The sequence below is a fragment of the Penaeus monodon genome, chromosome 41 (assembly GCF_015228065.2).
Source record: "Penaeus monodon isolate SGIC_2016 chromosome 41, NSTDA_Pmon_1, whole genome shotgun sequence".
Classification (NCBI taxonomy): Eukaryota; Metazoa; Arthropoda; class Malacostraca; order Decapoda; family Penaeidae; genus Penaeus; species Penaeus monodon.
In genome coordinates this window covers 455,274-471,054 of record NC_051426.1, presented here as the reverse complement: position 1 = coordinate 471,054, position 15,781 = coordinate 455,274, and the positions used below count along the sequence as shown (strand labels likewise).

The 15,781-nt window shown below is 38.5% G+C and overlaps 5 non-coding genes and 6 pseudogenes across 5 annotated transcripts; all 11 read right to left on the bottom strand.

The window, feature by feature from the left end:
* Window positions 1–8,533: 8,533 nt before the first annotated feature.
* Window positions 8,534–8,651, bottom strand: LOC119598809 (annotated as a pseudogene).
* Window positions 8,652–9,138: 487 nt separating this feature from the next.
* Window positions 9,139–9,257, bottom strand: LOC119598791 (annotated as a pseudogene).
* A 487-nt stretch (window positions 9,258–9,744) lies between these two features.
* On the bottom strand, window positions 9,745–9,863 carry LOC119598783. The gene has a single exon (XR_005231024.1). It is a non-coding gene; the product is annotated as a 5S ribosomal RNA (ribosomal RNA).
* A 474-nt stretch (window positions 9,864–10,337) lies between these two features.
* On the bottom strand, window positions 10,338–10,456 carry LOC119598786 (annotated as a pseudogene).
* A 1,330-nt stretch (window positions 10,457–11,786) lies between these two features.
* Window positions 11,787–11,905, bottom strand: LOC119598770. Its single transcript, XR_005231011.1, has one exon. It is a non-coding gene; the product is annotated as a 5S ribosomal RNA (ribosomal RNA).
* Window positions 11,906–12,238: 333 nt separating this feature from the next.
* On the bottom strand, window positions 12,239–12,358 carry LOC119598810 (annotated as a pseudogene).
* A 190-nt stretch (window positions 12,359–12,548) lies between these two features.
* On the bottom strand, window positions 12,549–12,667 carry LOC119598780. Its single transcript, XR_005231021.1, has one exon. It is a non-coding gene; the product is annotated as a 5S ribosomal RNA (ribosomal RNA).
* Window positions 12,668–13,688: 1,021 nt separating this feature from the next.
* Window positions 13,689–13,807, bottom strand: LOC119598784. The gene has a single exon (XR_005231025.1). It is a non-coding gene; the product is annotated as a 5S ribosomal RNA (ribosomal RNA).
* A 484-nt stretch (window positions 13,808–14,291) lies between these two features.
* On the bottom strand, window positions 14,292–14,410 carry LOC119598776. Its single transcript, XR_005231017.1, has one exon. It is a non-coding gene; the product is annotated as a 5S ribosomal RNA (ribosomal RNA).
* Window positions 14,411–14,539: 129 nt separating this feature from the next.
* Window positions 14,540–14,657, bottom strand: LOC119598796 (annotated as a pseudogene).
* Window positions 14,658–15,663: 1,006 nt separating this feature from the next.
* LOC119598803 lies at window positions 15,664–15,781 on the bottom strand (annotated as a pseudogene).

The window sequence follows — 15,781 nt, the reverse complement described above, 5'->3', positions numbered from 1 at the left end:
TTGTTTGTGTGTGTGTGTGTTTTTGTGTGTGTGTGGTGTGTGGTGTGTTGATTTTTTCAATATATATTTATATACATTGATATGCACATATGCTTATATATGCATATAAATATACACAGATGTCAATATATGTGTATATATATTCATAAACATACATAAACACATGTATAAATAGATAGATGGTAATATAAGCACGTGTTTGGGATGGAGGCAGAGCAGCCGTTTTACCTAAATAATTCTAGATAAGATTTCTCTGTGAATTTATTTAAAAGGTAACATGATGCATCCATGGCGTTTTCATATCATTACACCAAATTAAATATTTCAGTACTAAGATATTGTTAAAAAAAAAAAAGTTTATCACGTCCATTCTGGTACAAGTATATTTTAAAATCATTTAAACCTTGAACAATACACTGATCATCTTTTTTGCCATATAACACATTTAATACTATTATTATTGTTGTTGTTATTATTATTTTTTTCCATGAATTTTACTTCTGAATAGAAATTAGTTTTTTCATGTTGTTTTGATAAGTTTAATCTTAATCAGTTTCATAACTGCTTTACATATCAGCAATATTCCGGGTTTTATAATTAATAATATTTATATATATTATAATATATATATATATATATTTTATAATATAATATCCAGTCATATACTTCACTCGATTTAACAAAAGGAATGGGAAAAAAACAATAGTGAAGGCATGCATACTGAATGAAAGATATAGGCCTATAAGCTTAACACTATTCAATCCGCCTTTTTTTTTTTTTTAGTAATTAAAACCCCAAATTTCGGCGTTTTTACTGGTCAATTACGCAAAAATTAAGTGCTCGCCACCTCATATCTACGGGCCTATACTTATTAAACTTCTAGAAAAAATCTATGTTTTGCAAATTCCCATTTTAAATATGCTATTTTGTTTTGTTGGACCGCTCGGAAATTTCTCTTATATTTACCTGAATCTATAAACTTTTCCTATGATTTCTTTAAAAAAGTCTCTCACCAGATTTTTTTTTCCTACGTAAATCAAATTATCCATGATTAATAACTGTATACTTCTTAAAGCTTTGAACCACGAATTCATAACGATATTTACGTTTATGAAATTAATAAGCTTACAAAACTAAAACTACACACACACACACACAAACACACACACACACACACACAGATTTGAAATCTCTATCGTGCAACAGTAAAATAATTTGTGTTATAGTTCAAAAACGTCGAAAATGGTACTCTATTGCAGTTAGTGTCCATAATTGATATTGCGTAATCCAGCAACAAGATCAAAAGATATCTTATGATGCTAGGCTTGCTTTACTGATTTACGAAAACCCCCTTAAAGGAATTCTTGAGACGTCCTATACCCCAGCGTGTCCAGAGCTCGAGATATGGGAACACTGGCAGCACAGGTTTTCTACATATCACAAATAAAACTCAAATAACTGCGAAAGCTGAGAATCGCCGGTCGAGACACAATAACGAAGGTGTCTTTGTATTGCAACTGGGGCTATTTTTTCCGTCTGTCAAATATAACAGATTTCTGTGACTGCAACAGTATTATTTTTGGCTGGTGTTTGGTGCTTTGATATTACAGTTGTAGTGTGTCTAGTCCCCACACTTCCCTGGTCGGGAAATCTGTACCTTCCCCTGCACAGCTTTTTCCATCCCCGTTTCCACCCTTTTTACTCTTATCTTAGCTTTTTATCCCTGATTTTCGCTTTCTGTTTTTTTTCGTTTACCCTTTTTGGCACATTTTTTTTTGGTTCTCTTTGACTTTGATTTTTCTTTTTTTCTTTTTAAATGCATTCTTTGTCGGCATGCGTGTTTTAACTACTGTTAGTTTCCTTGTTTTTTTAATTCTAAAAAATCTTTAAAACTTTTTTTGATTATGATGCCACTTTACAAAAATTATTTTTATCTATTTTTTACCATGTCCATTTTGTAATTTTTTTACATTTTTATCATTTTAAAAAAATTCTTATTTTTTGTTTTTACCAAAAGATTGTGAAAACCTCGTGTGTGCCCTTGTACCCATTACTTTGTTTGCCCTGTTATAAACGTTTTCATGTGACATGCTGGTTTCCCCCCCCGTGAAAAGTGTACGGTAAAAAATTGTGTAAAAAAAGGGAAAAACGCATTTTGTGTTTATTTCGTGCCCCCTTCGCCATGTAGCGTATCCCCCTTTGGTGTTCTGGGGCCCGTGGTGCTCGGGGCTCTTTGGGGCTTTCATGTTCACGCCCGTGGGTAGCACGCCGTCTGCCTAGCCTCCTTGTGTTGGTGGCAAAAACGAGCGGGCGGCGTAACAAATGGGTCGGGTGGGGTTTGTGATATTTTTATCAGTGAGATGCCCGATTTTTAAAAGTCGTCCAAAAATGGGGGTAGCCATGGGGAGAGGAGGGTATACTGAGGCAGCACGAGTGAGGGGAACGGCCAGATGGCCCGATCACTGCCATCTGGCCGTATAGGGGGGAAATGGCCAAAGGGCAGAAGGCAGCACAGGGGCCCTAGCAGGCCCCCCTCTCGTCGAGATGCAGACAAGGAACAGAGAACAGTTCTGCAACTTTTTGAGGTGCTACGAGCAATTTGCATCTGTAAGAGGGGAAACTCACAGTACACCGACAAGGCCTGCAACAGGGGAAAGGTGAACGTGGAGGATTTTGCAGACTCTGAAGGGCGTGTTCAGGCCTGGGGGAGGAAGTAAAGGGCGGAAAGGCGCGTCACGATTTTTAAACGTTGAAACAGGAAGGCAGACGAGGTTCTGGCAAAATCCAAGTGTCAGATTTACGGGGTTTTCGTGGCGGGAACCCTCGGGCCTCGCAGCGTCGTGTCGGAGCATGGTCGCTGGGTATAGGGGGCGGCAAACTCGCCCCGGCCAACCCCCTCTTTTCCTCCCCCCCCCCTTCCCCCCCCCCCCGGGGCGTGTTTAGTTCACTGAACGCTTTTCTCCACCCCGTACCCCCCTCGCCCCCCAATTTTGTGGTGTAAGCACGGGTCGAGGGGAAGGTGGCCTGGGAGGCATATGTCCCCCAATTTAAAAATGCGGCATCGCCCGGGGCTGGAACCCGGAAAAAAGGGGCCCGCAGCTGGTAACGCCCTAAGGGCCCCGCGGGGGAAATTTGGCATCCGCCGCCACCCCAACATGCCTCTTACACCAGCCTGGCGGGGGCTTTGAAACGCCTTTTTCCGGGCACCCCCACCAGGCCCGAGGTATACGGCCCCGCTTGAAAAAGGGGACTCGGAGCGGGGCGAGACACTGTCCCACTGGCGCGGGATGTGGAGGCCTGGTAAAGAGTCGTACCTGCGCTCGGAAAAAATGACGGGGTCCGGGCCTGCGATTTTTTTGTGCGCTTTGGCGGGACCACAGCTGCAAATCTACTAAGCAGCACACCCTGAGGACCTGCAGGGGCCGGGCGGGGGCCTTGGAGTTCGGGGCCTTCCTAAAGGAACCCAGTGGCCTAGGCCAGCTGCTCAGCCCCCCCGTGACCCCCGGGCCGGAAGGCTAAAGGGAGAAGGTAGCTTGGGGAAAAGTGAGCCCGAGCCTTTCCAAGGTTTGTGTTGGGGCTGCGGTGGAAGGGCACAGACGTATCGGTGTCGGAGGGAGGGGAGAACCTCCCCCAAACCGGGACATTCGGTCCCTTCCAAACGCGTGCAAGGACTGTGCCAGGTATGGTCCCATCCAATACTGTCCAAAGGCAAAGGGAGGGTACAGGCGGAAAACTCGGACGGGCTGGGAAGGGGGCAAACCCACCGTCCTGGGGTTCCCGGGCCCCAAATTGGGGTTAAGGCCGTTAAACCAGCCGATGCAGGTGGAGGGCCATAGATGGAACCCATGCCGCCTGACGTGGAACTGGGGCTGAGAAGCCCCTAGGCGGCCTGATATTTTGGCCCACTTGCAACTTTCAGACACACCACAGAGACGATGGTGGTCACGGGACTTGTGTGCAGCTCAAGGGCCATGGAGCTATTTGGGTGGCCGGGTGCGGGGCTCCCGGTGTATGTGGCCGATCGGGACAGCACTGCTTGCGGGGCCTTGACTCCCTGATGCGAGAAACGTGTGTCGCCCTTTGAGGGAAGCTGGTGAGGGCAGGGTGAAGTATCCCCCTTGCTTCCAGGGTGGGCTGTGCGGGGTAGTTACGGCTGGCGCTGCACCTTCCCTCCGGGCAATCTAGAATCGGGTGTCGCTGTCCCAAAAATGATGCGGTAGTGAGGGGCCCCGTGGGGCCCATTCAAAAACGCAGCTGGCTGATGGCGTAGCATTTGGGCGGAGCCTTTTTGGACCGGGGGGGGTTAGTTCAGTGTTGGAAGCTAATTCCCGATAAGGCCCGAAGGGGGCCCGCTGGTGCAAAGCTGGGCACTTGGGGAATGGAGCGTCAGAAGTCCGGGGACAAGGAGTTGGTTGGTGTGGGCCTGTTGCCTGACTTCCTTGAGGGCTTGGGGCATTGGACGCCCCTAACCTGGCAGAGGTTTCCCGACATGCGTGGCAAGCTCAATGCCCCCCATCCTGAAGGAGACCTATGACCGGCACATGAGGGAATGAGGTACAAAATAGGGGACGAGTGTGGCTGCATAACCCCTTGGAACGAGGGTCTCGCCGAACTACAGAGCCCTTGGAAGGCCTACACTTTGGGGGGGGGCCCCCTCTAGTCCCTTCGAATTCCAAGGGGGAAAACGACCATCTGTTGTCCACGTAGACTGGCTTTCGTTTTCCATGGGAAACTACTCCTGGGGGCCCTGGGAAAAAGTGACTTTTTCCCCCCTAGGGGGGATGAGGAGTGGGGAGACCTGACCGAAAAAAGGACCATTTTTAGGTGGGGGCGAGCAACAGATGTGAAAGGTGCCTGAGCCAATCTTGGGAGGGGATCCCCTCTGGATGCCACTGCCAATCTACGCCGCCCCCAACCCCCCAGAGCGACCCCAGCGAGACAAGAAAACCCCCTGGGTGAAAGATTTTTTTTGTTTCTGAGAACTGGTTTTTAATTACGGTTTTTGTTTTGAAAAAAATTTTGTTTGTTCCTGAGGACTAATTTTACTTAAAAATTTTTATGTTTAGGTAGTCAGAGCAGACAGGTCGTCGCTTTATAGGGGGAATAGTGCACGCCATGGGTCTTTGTCTCTGTGCAAACGTGTTAAAATAAAAGGATGACCTGGGCAACATGACGCAACTGGGTGTCGCGGGGGAGCGGAGAACAAACCGAAGATGCAGTTGGGTGCTGCTCCTGGAAACCTCGTGTGTGCCTTGTGCCTGAATTACTTTCTGTTCGGGGGGGAGTGTGACATGCGGTTTTTCCCCCCCGTTTGGCCTATAGAAAAGTTTTACGGGGAATAAATTGTTAAAAAAAGGAAAAACTGTCATTTTGTGTTTATTTCGTGCCCCGCCCCCGCCAGTGCGTTTCTCCTCGTGGTGTTCTGGGACGCTGTGGTGCTCGGGGAATCTTGGACTGTTCATGTTCCCCACCCTGTGGGTAGCACGCCGTCTGCCTACCCTTTTCGTTTGGTGGGGAAAAAACGAGGCGGTCGGCGTAAAATAATAAAAATAAATTAAAAGTTCGAGTGCTTTTTTTTGTTTTAGGTGGTTTCGATTTACTTTCTTTAAATTAAAAACAAAATAATGCTGTTTTTCTTTAAATTAATTTAGTCTTTAATGTTGTTTTTTATTTTTTTATTTTTTGCTTTTTTTATTTTTAAATTTTTTTTTTAACGTAAAATTTTGATAATTTTTACTTTAGTTTTATTAATTCGTTGTGTTGCTTTTTTATCGTGCGACGGGGGGGGTAAGCGGAACAAAACCCCCGCCCAAAAAAGCTCCTCTACCACGACACCTCAGGGGCTTATACCAAAGGGTTTAAAAAGGTTACCCTTTTTGAAAGGGGGCCCTGGGCATACTAAATTTAACTTTCGTGAAGCTTTTTGAAAAAGGTTTCTCTTACTTGGGAGGGAAAAACCCGGAAACTGAAATGCGGGTAAGATTTTTGGAGGTTTTCGAATAAAAAAGACAAGCCAAGATCACGCATTTGAACCTTTATTTAATTTTCACGTCTTGAACTCTCGTAAAAAAAACGAATGACGTATCTAGAATGCGAATTTCGGTCCTTTCCTTCTACAAAACAACTTTTCTATTCTAAAAACGGGCACTTTTCCAATTTTCGAATCAAACCCCTAAAAGTCTTGAGACTCTCTAAAAAAAACCGAATGACGTTCAGTGCAAAAGTCGGGGCACTTTCAGCTTTCTACAAATCACTTTTTTTCTAAATTGAAAAATGTCCTTTTTCCATTTTCAGAAGGGGAACTAACAATATCTAAATTTGCATAGCAGGGTTTAAAGGGCTCTCTTAAAAGTTTTTTTTTTGAAAATAAAAAAATTTCTGTGGTTTCTTAACCCTTTCTCGACGGGCCACGTCCACGAGGTTTTCTAAAAAGGGTTTTAAGACTCAAATATGTCTTTAATATTTTCTTTAGACTTTTGACGGGAATCAGTGTACTAACCAAAACGCAAAATGCTGATTTTTTACGAATTTTAAAACTGAGTGCTTTCAAAAGACTTTTTGCTTTATAACGTTGCTAGTTTTGTTGGTATTGCCAGTATCATTACTTGTATTGTTCCGGTTTTATTATTATTATTATTTTTATTATTATTTTTATTATTTTTTAGCCTTTGATTATTACTACTATCAACATTATATTTGTCTGATAATGTCATGACAAGGCAACAAAATGCCAACAGCATCTGTGTTCCCAGGTGGTCACCCCCCAAGTACTGACCAGACCCACGTTGTTTAACCCCTTCGCTGATCGGACGAAAACGGTGCTTTAACGTGGTATGATCGTTGGCATAAATATTCTAACATTAATTAGCTTTCGTCAGTGCTCACAGATTTTTCATACATATCAATATAATGTATCTTTTGTTTTAACACCAAGCATCGCTACCATTACATTCCAATCAAAACCACTGAGCTGTGCCCCACAATTATGCACCAATCACAGTCGACACTAATGGGAGGATTTAGCATTCTAGCTCCACTATTACCACTTTTATGTACCTACCGTAAGTCTTTTAAACGTTGTTAAAGTGTGCACACTAAAAAGGGCATGCAAAAGTGTCAAGTAATGGAAAAAGAAATCGAGTAAAATATCATTATATGGTTGAACCCTGTATACACATGCAACTATATCTCTTCATATGGCGTCATAAATGAATAAATATATGTAAGTATTGTTAAAAATAAAAGAAAATTAAAAAAAAATAAAAAAAAAAATAAAATAAATGCTATTAAGAACATACAAGTAACAAAATGCCAAAGTATCTCCGTATTCCCAAAGGCGGCCCCATGCCAATTACTGACCAGACCCAACATGTTTAACATCACTGACCGACGAGAAGCGGTGTTTTCAACGGGGAAATGATCGTTGACTTTGCATATATTAACAATCACAACTTTTATCACAATGTCTGTTTACATTCCTGGTTTCTTTTGGCTTTTACTTTGGCTGCATATCCCTGTCACCTGCCATCCAATACACTACATTTTGAGGCCAAAGAAGCCCGACCTCTAAGGAAGTAAAACTCATTTCGATTCATTGGGTACTAAAATCATACACGGGACACGATAATTTCTATTTTTTCGGCTCAAGAACAATACGAAAAAAAAACTATAAATTTAAAACCAAATTTTATTGTTAAAACTCATTCGTGAGTGCTTTTCTCAGACTGATAGCTTTATTAGTCATTTTCCTATTGTTTAGTACACATCATTTACTAATATTATGATTTTTACTAACAATTATCATAACTATTACATTGTCATCTGTAAAATCTGTTTAGTACTAGAAAGGAAATTAATTTTAAAAGTTTTCATTTACTTTAGTTCCCTCTAGGTTTTTTTCCCTTCGTGCCTCCTTCCGACGACGTTTCCTATTAATTAACGTATATTTTTCATTGGCTTCTTATGGATATTAAAAAAAGGGGTGCTATATGTCGCATAGTAATGCATACAATTTCGCATACTTATAAAATGCCAACAGCCTCTGGTGTTCCCAGCGGTCACCCATCCAAGTACTGACCGACACAACTTTGCTCACTTCGCTGATCGGACGAAAGCGGCAATTGTGATAACACCAACCAGCTCTAAATCCTGCTCCCCACACTTTCATATATATTAATATAATGTATCTTTTCTTTTTATACCAAACTTCATTATCATGACATTCCAATCATATCACTGACATCTCCACAATCACAGTCGACCACTATCGGGAGTAACGGCAATTCTAAGACAGTTGTTACTACATTTATGTGTCTAAGGTAAGTCTTTTACCCTTTTTAGAGCTGTGTGTTAGTAATGTATAAGAAATTGAGTAAAATATTATTGTATATGGTTATAAATCGGTCATATACAGAAATGCTGATTACTCTACTTCCTATTGATTAAAGTATATTTTCAATTCATTTCTTTACACAAATATAAGAGCTGCTATATATTGTAAAGAAATTCGTACAATTTAGCATACATTCTAAAATGCCAACAGCAACTGGTGTTCCCAGGCGATCACCCATCCAAGTACTGACTTGACGCAACGTTGCTTAACTTCGCTGATCGGACGAGAAGGGTGCTTTCGACGTGGTATGATCGTTGGCCATTGTGATGATAACACCAACCAGCTCTAACTCACTGCTCACACACTTTTCATATATATTAATATAATGCATCTTTTCTTTTTATACCAAACTTCATTACCATGACGTTCCAATCAAATCACTGACATCTCTACAATCACAGTCGACCACTATGAGGAGTATAGGCGATTCTAACTCAGTTGTTACCACATTTATGTGCCTAACGGAAGTCTTTTACCCTTTTTAGAGCTGTGTATTAGTAATGCATAAGAAATTGAGTAAAATATTGTTTATGGTTACAAATCGGTGTATGTATGCAACTGTACCTCTTTCACATTACCGTTATTGTAAGTAGGAATAGACAAATTATAGATTAAGTCGTAAACAGAAATGCTGATTATTCTATTTCCTATTGATTAAAGTATAATTTCAATTCATTTCTTTACACAAATATAAGAGCTGCTATATATTGTAAAGAAATTCATACAATTTAGCATACACTATAAAATGCCAACAGATTCTGGTGTTCCCAGGCGATCATCCATCCAAATACTGAACAGACCCAACGTTGCTTAACTTCGCTGATCAGACGAGAAGCGGTGCTTTCAACGTGGTATGATCGTTGGCGATCGGAATGATAACACCAACCAGCTCAAACTCACTGCTTACACACTTTTCATATATATTATTATAATGTATCTTTTCTTTTTATACCAGACTTCACCACCATGACATTCCAATCATATCACTGACATCTCCACAATCAGTCGACCACTATCGGGAATATAGGCAATGCTAACTCAATTGTAACTATATTTATGTGCCTAACGTAAGTATCTTACTCTTCTTAGCGCTGTTTATTAGTAATGCATAAGAAATTGAGTAAAATATTATTGTATATGATTATAAATCGGTGTACACTTGCAACTGTACCTCTTTCATATTACCGTTACTGTAAGTAGGAAGAGATGAATTAAGAGTCAGTCATTAACAGAAATGCTGATTACTCTATTTCCTATTGATTAAAGTATATTTTCAATTAATTTCTTTACACAAATATAAGAGCTGCTATATATTGTAAAGAAATGCATACAATTTAGCATACATTATAAAATGCCAACAGCATCTAGTATTCCCAGGCAGTCACGCATCCAAGTACTGACCAGACCCAACGTTGCTTAACTTCGCTGATCGGACGAGAAGCGGTGCTTTCAACGTGGTATGATCGTTGGCAATTCTGATGATAACACCAACCAGCTCTAACTCACTGCTCACACACTTTCCACATTAACAGAAATGCTGATTCCTCTATTTCCTATTGATTAAATATATTTTCAATTAATTTCTTTACACAAATATAAGAGCTGCTATATATTGCTATATTGCTATAACTCAATTGTTACTACATTTATGTGCCTAACGTAAGTCTTTTACCCGTTTTAGAGCTGTGTATTCGTAATGTATAAGAAATTGAGTAAAATATTATTGTATATGGTTATAAATCGGTGTATGCATGCAACTGTACCTTTTTCATATTTCCGTTACTGTAAGTAGGAATAGATAAATTATAGAGTAAGTCATAAACAGAAATGCTGATTACTCAATTTCCTATTGATTAAAGTATATTTTCAATTCATTTCTTTACACAAATATAAGAGCTGCTATATATTGTAAAGAAATGTACACAATTTAGCATACATTCTAAAATGCCAACAGCATCTGGTGTTCCCAGGCGCTCACCCATCAAAGTACTGACTAGACCCAACCTTGCTTAACTTCGCTGATCGGACGAGAAGCGGTGCTTTCAACGTGGTATGATCGTTGGCAATTGTGAGAACACCAACCAGCTCTAACTCACTGCTCACACACTTTTCATATATATTAATATAATGTATCTTTTCTTTTATACCAAACTTCATTACCATGATATTCCAATCATATCACTGACATCTCCACAACCACAATCGACCACTATCAGGAGTATAGGTAATTCTTACTCAATTGTTACTACATTTATGTGCCTAAGGTAAGTCTTTTGCCCTTTTTCGCTGATCGGACAAGAAGCGGTGCTTTCAATATGGTATGATCGTTGGCAGTTGTGATAACACCAACTAGCTCTAACTCACTGCTCAAACACTTTTCATATATATTAATATAATGTATCTTTTCTTTTTATACCAAACTTCATAAAAATGACATTCCAGACATATCCACAATCACAGGCGACCACATCGGGATTATAGGCAATTCTAACTCAATTGTTATTACATTTCTGTGCCCAAGGTAAGTCTTTTACCCTTTATAGAGCTGTGTATTAGTAATACATAAAAAAATGAATAAAACATTATTGTATATGGTTATAAATCGGTGTACACATGAAACTGTATCTCTTTCATACTATCCTTACTGTAAGTAGAGACAAATTATACAATTAGTCATAAACAGATGTGCTGATTACTCTATTTCCTATTGCTAAAAGAATATTTTCAATACATCATTTCTTTACACAAATATAAGAGCTGATATATATTGTAAAGAAATGCATACAGTTTTAGCATACATTATAAAATACCAACAGCATCTGTGTTCCCAACGGTCCACCCATCCCAAATACTGACCAGACCAAACGTTCCTTAACTTCACTGATCGGACGAGAAGCGGTGCTTTCAACGTGGTATGATTGTTGGCAATCAGTTCTAACTCACTGCTTACACACTTTTCATATATATTAATATATTGTATCTTCTCTTTTTATACCAAACTTCATTACCATGACATTCCAATCATATCACTGATATCTCCATAATCACAGTCGACCACTATCGGGAGTATAGGGAATTCGAACTTAATTGTTACTACATTTATGTGCCTAACGTAAGTCTTTTACCCTTTTTAGAGCTGGTATTAGTAATGCATAAGAAATTGAGTAAAATATTATTGTATATGATTATAAATCGGTGTACGCATGCAACTGTATTTCTTTCATATTACCGTTACTGTAATTAGGAAGAGATAAATTATAGAGTCAGTCATTAACAGATATGCTGATTACTCTATTTCCTATTGATTAAGTATATTCTCAATTCATTTCTTTACACAAATATAAGAGCTGCTATATTGTAAGGAAATGCATACAATTTAGCATACATTATAAAATGCCAACAGCATCTGGTGTTCCCAGGCGGTCACCCATCCAAGTACTGACAAGACCCAACGTTGCTTAACTTCGCTGATCGAACGAGAAGCGGTGCTTTCAACGTGGTATGATCGTTGGCAACTAAGATAACAACATCCAGCTCTAAGTCATTGCTCACACACTTTTCATTTATATTAAGTCCCTTTTAGCGTTTTTTTGAGGGTGTAATGCATAAAAAATGAGTAAGATATTATTGTATATGATTATAAATCGGTGTACGCATGCAAATGTATCTCTTTCATATTACCGTTACTGTAAGTAGGAAGAGATAAATTATGGTCCGTTAGAAACAGAAATGCTGATTACTCTATTTCCTATTAATTAAAGTATATTTTGAATGAATTTCTTTACACTGATATAAGAGCTACTATATATTGTAGAGAAATGCATACAATTTAGATACATTATAAAATGCCAAAAGGGAACTGGTGTTCCTAGGTGGTCACCCATCAAAGTACTGACCAGACCAAACGTTCTTTAACTTCGCTGATCGGACGAGAAGCGGTGCTTTCAACGTGACATGATCGTTGGCAATTGTATCTCTTTCATATTACTGTTACTGTAAGTAGGAAGAGATGAATTACAGAGTCAGTCATAAACAGAAATGCTGATTACTCTACTTCCTATTGATTAAAGTATATTTTCAATTCATTTCTTTACACATATATAAGAGGAACTATATATTGTAAAGAAAAGCATACAATTTAGCATATATTCTAAAATGCCAACAGCATCTGGTGTTCCCAGGCGGTCACCCATCCAAGTATTGACCAGACCAAACGTTGCTTAACTTCGCTGATCGGACGAGAAGCGGTGCTTTCAACGTGGTATGATTGTTAGCAATTGTGATGATAAAACCAACCAACTCTAAGTCACTGCCTACACACTTTTCGTATATATTAATATAGTGTATATTTTCTTTTTATACCAAATTTCATTACCATGACATTCCAATTATATCACTGACATCTCCACAATCACATTCGACCACTATCGGGAGTATAGGCAATGCTCAATGCTCAATTAGTAACTCAATTGTTACTACATTTATGTGCCTAAGATAAGTCTTTTACCCTTTTAAGAGCTGATTATTAGTAATGCATAAGAAATTGAGTAACATATTATTGTATATGATTATAAATCGGTGTACATATGCAACTGTATCTCTTTCATATTAACGTTACTGTAAGTAGGAAGAGATAAATTATAGAGTCAGTCATTAACAGAAATGCTGATTACTCTATTTCCTATTGATTAAAGTATATTTTCAATTCATATCTTTACACAAATATAAGAGCTGCTATAGTGTAAAGAAATGCATACACTTTAGCATACACTATAAAATGACAACATCTGGTGGTATGATCGTTGACAATTGTGATGATAACACCAACCAGCTCTAACTCACTGCTCACACACTTTTCATATATATTAATATAATGTATCTTTTCTTTTTATACCAAACTTCATTACCATGACATTCCGATCATATCACTGACATCTCCACAATCACAGTAGACCATTATCCGGAGTATAAGGAATTCTAACTCAATTATTACTACATGTATGTGGCTGAAGAAAGTGTTTTACCCTTTTTAAAGCTGTGTATTAGTAATGCATAAGAAATTGAGTAAAATATTATCGTATATGGTTATAAATCGGTGCACGAATGCAACTGTATCTCTTCCACATTACCGTTACTGTAAGTAGGAATGGTTAATTATATAGTCAGCCATAAACAGAAATGCTGATTACTCTATTTCCTATTGATTAAAGTATATTTTCAATTAATTTCTTTACACAAATATAAGAGCTGCTGTATATTGTAAAGACATGCATACAATTTAGCATACATTATAAAATGCCAACAGCATCTGGTGTTCCCAGGCGGTCACCCATCCAAGTACTGAACAGACACAACGTTGCTTAACTTCGCTGATCGGACGAGAAGCGGTGCTTTCAACATGGTATTATCGTTGGCAATTGTGATAATAATACCAACCAGCTCTAAATCACTGTTCACACACTTTTCATATATATTAATATAATGTATATTTTCTTTTCATACCAAACTTCACTACCATGATATTCTAATCATATCACTGACATCTCCACAATCACAGTCGATGACTATCAAGAGTATAAGCAATTCTACCTCATTTGTTACTACATTTATGAGCCTAACGGGTCTTTCGCCCTTTTTAGAGCTGTGTATTAGTAATGCATAAGATATTGAGTAAAATATCGTATATGGTTATAGATCGGTGTATGCATGCAACTGTACCTCTTTCATATTTCGTTACTGTAAGTAGGTAGAGATAAATTATAGAGTAAGGCATTAGCAAAAATACTGATTACTCTATTTCCTATTGATTAAAGTATATTTTCAATTCATTTCCTTACACAAATATAAGAGGTGCTATATATTGTAAAGAAATGAATACAATTTAGCATATATTCTAAAATGCCAACAGCATCTGGTGTTCCCAGGCGGTCACCCATCCAAGTATTGACTAGACCCAACGTTGCTTAACTTCGCTGATCGGACGAGAAGCGGTGCTTTCAACGTGGTATGATCGTTGGCAATTGTCATGATAACACCAACCAGCTGTAACTCACTGCTCACACACTTTCCGTATATAATAATATAATGTATATTTTCTTTTTATATATATTGTAAAGAAATGCATACAATTTAGCATATATTCTAAAATGCCAACAGCATCTGGTGTTCCCAGGCGGTCACCCATCCAAGTACTGACCAGACCAAACGTTGCTTAACTTCGCTGATCGGACGAGAAGCGGTGCTTTCAAGTGGTATGATAGTTGGCCATTGTGATGATAACACCAACCAGCTCTAACTCACTGCTTACACACTTTTCATATATATTAATATATTATATCTTTTCTTTTTATATCACTGAAATCTCTACACTCACAGTCGATCACTATCGGGAGTATAGGCAATTCTAACACAATTTTTACTATATTTATGTGCCTAACGTAAGTCTTTTATCCTTTTTAGAGCTATTTATTAGTAATGCATAAGAAATTGAATAAAATATTATTGTATATGGTTATAAATCGGTGTACACATGCAACTGTATCTCTTTCATATTACCGTTACTGTAAGTAGGAAGAGATAAATTATAGAGTCACTCATTAACAGAAATGTTGATTACTCTATTTCCTATTGATTAAAGTATATTTTCAATTAATTTCTTTACACAAATATAAGAGTTGCTATATATTGTAGGGAAATGCATATAATTTAGCATACACTATAAAATGCCAACAGCATCTGGTATTCCCAGGCAGATCTAGCTCACTGCTCACACACTTTTCGTATATATTAATATAATGAACTTTTCATATATAACTAACTGTTCATACATTTTCCGTTTATATTAATATAATGTATCTTTTCTTTTTATACCAAACTTCATTACCATGACATTCCAATCATATCACTGACATCTCCACAATCACAGTCGACCACTTTCGGAAGTACAGGCAATTCTCACACAATCGTTACCACATTTATGTGCCTAAGATAAGTCTTTTGATCGTTTTAGAGGTGTATTAGTAATGCATAAGAAATTGAGTAAAATATTATTTTGTATGGTTATAAATCAGTATACGCATGCAACTGTTTCTCTTTCATATTACTGTTACTGTTAAAGTAGGAAGAGATAAATTACAGCAGTCCATAAACAGAAATGCTGATTACTCTACTTCCTATTGATTAAAGTATATTTTCAATTCATTTCTTTACACATATATAAGAGGACCTATATATTGTAAAGAAAAGCATACAATTTTAGCATATTTCTAAAATGCCAACAGCTTCTGGTGTTTCCCAGCGGTCACCCATCCTATACTGACCAGACCAAACGTTGCTTAACTTCGCTGATCGGACGAGAAGCGGTGCTTTCAACGTGGGATGATCGTTGGC